Raw genomic sequence first — 4,167 nt, 5'->3', positions numbered from 1 at the left:
CGATTGGATTAGTGAACGGGCAATACTAGCCGCGAAGAATAAGGACGTAGATAGTTTGAATTTCCTTATTCAAAGTGAAATCGCTGGAGAACTGCATTCATACAGATCCGTTGACAGCGTGACCGACGAGGATGAAGCGACCAACTATCCGACAGAATTTTTGAACTCACTGGATGTGCCAGGAACTCCGCCGCATAATTTGCAACTAAAGGTGGGATCGATTATTATAATGCTCCGGAATCTAAATCATCCAAGATTATGCAACGGTACTCGGTTGTCCGTTAAGAAACTAATGAACAACTTGATTCAAGCGACTATCATCAAGGGAAAATTTAAGGGGGTCTTCTCATTCAAAAGCCGTTTTTTGGACCCTTTTTAAAAAAATTCTTATTTGAAAACGCAAAGAATAATTGAAAGCTTTTTTTATTTATTGTATTCAAAAATGTTCAAAGTAACTAAAAAAGTTCTTCTTGCCTCGATACGAGGGTTGTTCAAAGAGTAATGAAACTTCAAACTTGATGGTCGAAAAAAAAGGTGTCGTCCTGGCGGCCACGATTCAGGGTCTCCAGAGCGTCCGAAATGAAAAATAAAAACGGGGTTATAATCAGAATTGATGTCATTTTCGGGTGACGGAACAGATTTTTTTTTAAATTTTTTTAAACAAAATGGCGGCCATTCAAAAAAAAAATTTCGATTTCGGGCTTTTTTTTTGTAGTTTAGTGTAAAAAAAAATAGAAAAAAAATTTTTTAAAAAAATCTGTTCCGTCACCCGAGAATGGTGACAATTCTGCGTCGACTCCACTTTGTTTCATGAAAATCGGTTCTGTTGAACTGGAGATATCATGGCCGCCAGTTCGAAAAACGTGTTTTCGAGATAAACGCGTTTGAAGTTTGAAAAAAGCTCATTTTGCGAAGAACTTGCTTCACAAAAAAGGCTGTATCTTCTAAAGTATTTTGAATTTCTAAAAATCCTTTTGGGGACATATACACACCATCCCAAGCTATAAATAAATGCAAAAAAAAAAAAATCGAAAAAAAAAGTTGCCCAATGAGAAGACCCCCTTAAAGGAGAAGAAGTTCTTATCCCACGAATTCCGATTATTCCAACAGATCTTCCATTCCAATTCAAGAGGATTCAGTTCCCAGTTCGATTGGTTTGTTTAAAAGTCATCACTTCTTTTTGATTATCAACTAATTTTGAATTCAAATTTTAGGAGAAGATAGGAATAAGGTAAGGTAATAATGTACGTCCAAGTAGAAACGGAAGTCGAAGTTGGGGCGAGATAAAGTTCGCCGGGAAGAATAAGGACGTAGATAGTTTGAATTTCCTTATTCAAAGTCAAATCGCTGGAGAACTGCATTCATACAGATCCGTTGACAGCGTGACCGACGAGGATGAAGCGACCAACTATCCGACATAATTTTTGAACTCACTGGTTTGTTTAAAAGTCATCACTTCTTTTTGATTCTCAACTAATTTTGAATTCAAATTTTAGCCTAAAATTTTTAGGAGAAGATAGGAATAAGGTCAGCTCTATGAATTTTTATGCGTATTGATTGAAGATGTTTCAATAGTAGTGTTTCGACATGTACGTCAAAGTAGAAACGGAACGTCTCAATTTAATTTGTTTTAATCAGTCGAAGTTGGGGCGAGATAAAGTTCGCCGGGTCCGCTAGTATAAATATAAATTCTGAAGTGGAATCAGGCATTATTAGCTGAGTTGTGAACTTTTTGTTTACAAATTTACAATTGAGTATGCAAATGTATTAGACGTGTAAAAACTAATATAAATATAAATTCTGAAGTGGATTCAGGCATTATTAGCTGAGTTGTGAACTTTTTGTTTACAAATTTACAATTGAGTATGCAAATGTATTAGCATTGTAAGAACTAATTTAAATAGAAAATCTGCCGTGGATACATGCATTATTAGCTGAGATGTGAACTTTTTGTTTACAAATTTACAATTGAGTATGCAAATGTATTAGGCGTGTAAAAACTAATCTATATATATAAAAATGGAGACAAAAAATGTTAGGGATCAAATCACAAGAGAACGACTGGGCCGATTGGCTCAATTTTTTTTTCAGTTTTTTGTAATTGCCAGAAGAAGGTTATAGCATAAGAAAATTTTGGGAAGTCCTTCCGGAAAGGTCGCTATCGGCTCAACAGATGGACACACTGTTGTATGTAAAATTCTGAAACACCCTACAAAGATCATAGCTGCGTTGAAATTGTGTATCAATGAACTCGGTAAAAAAATATTTAAACAAAAAAATCGAGCTAACGAAGCATTACCAAAGTGAGCTTAAACAATTGGAAGTAATGCCTGCTGTTAGACGATCAAATCTTGGGCGGCGTTCACGCAATGCAATAAATAATCAGAATTTCCGTAATAGTCGGACGCAAGAGGAACGTACAGAAGTAAATGCATCGATACGTGCCCAAATGGCACAGCTTCGCGCTGCACAAAGACCACCTCAAGCCCGACAAAATAATAGAGGAAGACGAGCCGCAAATGAAAACTTGAATCGCGCTGCATTCGCATACAATCCTGAAACATCCTACAAGGATCTTACGTGCGTTGTTATTGGTTCATTATCTGTTGTATGTCAGCATTGTAATGCATTGAAGTTTCGGTTGGAAACCCCCGGCTTAACATATGCTGTGCAGGTGGCAAAATAAAATTGCCCGTTTTGGCTCATCCACCAGAGCCTTTGTACTCGCTACTATATGGAAACTCAGCCCAATCAAACAGTTTCCTGAAGCTTGCACAAAAATATAACGGATGCTTTCAAATGACGTCTTTTGGAGCCGAGGTTGTTCAACAATCAGGCTACAATCCAAGTTATAAGGTAATGGCGTCTCTTTATTATCATATTCTTTCAAAATTGCATCCCAACATTCAGATTAAAGGGCAAATTCACCACCGAGCGGGCGCTTTGTTACCACCACAAAACAAAGATCATAAATTCCTTCAGATCTATTTCATTGGTGATTCGGAAGTTGAACTAAATCACCGCTGTGCAATTTTTACTGCAACTAAACGTGAAACTATTCAACAATTGCAAAACCTTCTCTATGAGCATAATGAATTGGTCAGATTGTTTAAAACCGCATTGGATATAATGCATTATGACGAACATAAAATCATTATCAGCGCTCTCACTATCAATGAACACGCAGTGGTGATTGTTAGCGAGAATGTGGAATAACGCGATATTGTTTTTAACCGTCGGGATAATGGCCAAGTGCAGCGAGTTTATGAGACTCATCGGTCACATGATGCTCTTCAATATCCGTTAATGTTCTGTCGTGGAGAAGATGGGTATCACTTCAACATAAAGATGGTCAATCCAACGACAGGTTTGTTTACAAGTCATCACTTCGTTTTGATTCTACAACTAAGTTTGAATTCAAATTCTAGGAGAAGAAACGAATAAGAAGGTCAACTCTATGAATTTTTATGCCTATCGATTGATGATTCGACTAGATGTTGACAATCATCTGTTAAGATACCGCCGTTTGTTTCAACAGTACTGTGACATGTACGTCAAAGTAAAAACGGAACGTCTCAATTTAATTTGTTTTAATCAGTCGCAGTTGGGGCGAGATAAAGTTCGCCGGGTCCTCTAGTATAAATATAAATTCTGAAGTGGATTCAGGCATTATTAGCTGAGTTATGAACTTTTTGTTTACAAATTTACAATTGAGTGTGCAAATGTATTAGCATTGTAAGAACTAATTTAAATATAAATTCTAAAGTGGATATATGCATTACTATCTGAGTTGTGAACTTTTTGTTTACAAATTTACAATTGAGTATGCATATGTATTAGACGTGTAAAAACTAATATAAATATAAATTCTGAAGTGGATTCAGGCATTATTAGCTGAGTTGTGAACTTTTTGTTTACAAATTTACAATTGAGTATGCAAATGTATTAGCCGTGTAAAAACTATTATAAATACTAATTCTGAAGTGGATACAGACATTATTAGCTTAGTATGCAAATGTATTAGACGTGTAAAAACTAATATAAATATAAATTCTGAAGTGGAATCAGGCATTATTAGCTGAGTTGTGAACTTTTTGTTTACAAATTTACAATTGAGTATGCAAATGTATTAGACGTGTAAAAACTAATATAAATATAAATTCTGAA

The 4,167-nt window shown here is 35.6% G+C and overlaps 1 long non-coding RNA gene across 1 annotated transcript; it reads left to right on the top strand.

The window, feature by feature from the left end:
* Positions 1 to 3,119: 3,119 nt before the first annotated feature.
* Positions 3,120 to 3,579, top strand: LOC138929513 (uncharacterized). Its single transcript, XR_011445792.1, has 2 exons — positions 3,120 to 3,367; positions 3,429 to 3,579. It is a non-coding gene; the product is annotated as an uncharacterized lncRNA (long non-coding RNA).
* The last annotated feature ends 588 nt before the right edge of the window (positions 3,580 to 4,167 follow it).

This window comes from Drosophila kikkawai, unplaced genomic scaffold (assembly GCF_030179895.1).
Source record: "Drosophila kikkawai strain 14028-0561.14 unplaced genomic scaffold, DkikHiC1v2 scaffold_263, whole genome shotgun sequence".
In the NCBI taxonomy this organism is placed as follows: domain Eukaryota; kingdom Metazoa; phylum Arthropoda; class Insecta; order Diptera; family Drosophilidae; genus Drosophila; species Drosophila kikkawai.
This window is presented reverse-complemented; position numbering and strand designations above follow the sequence as displayed.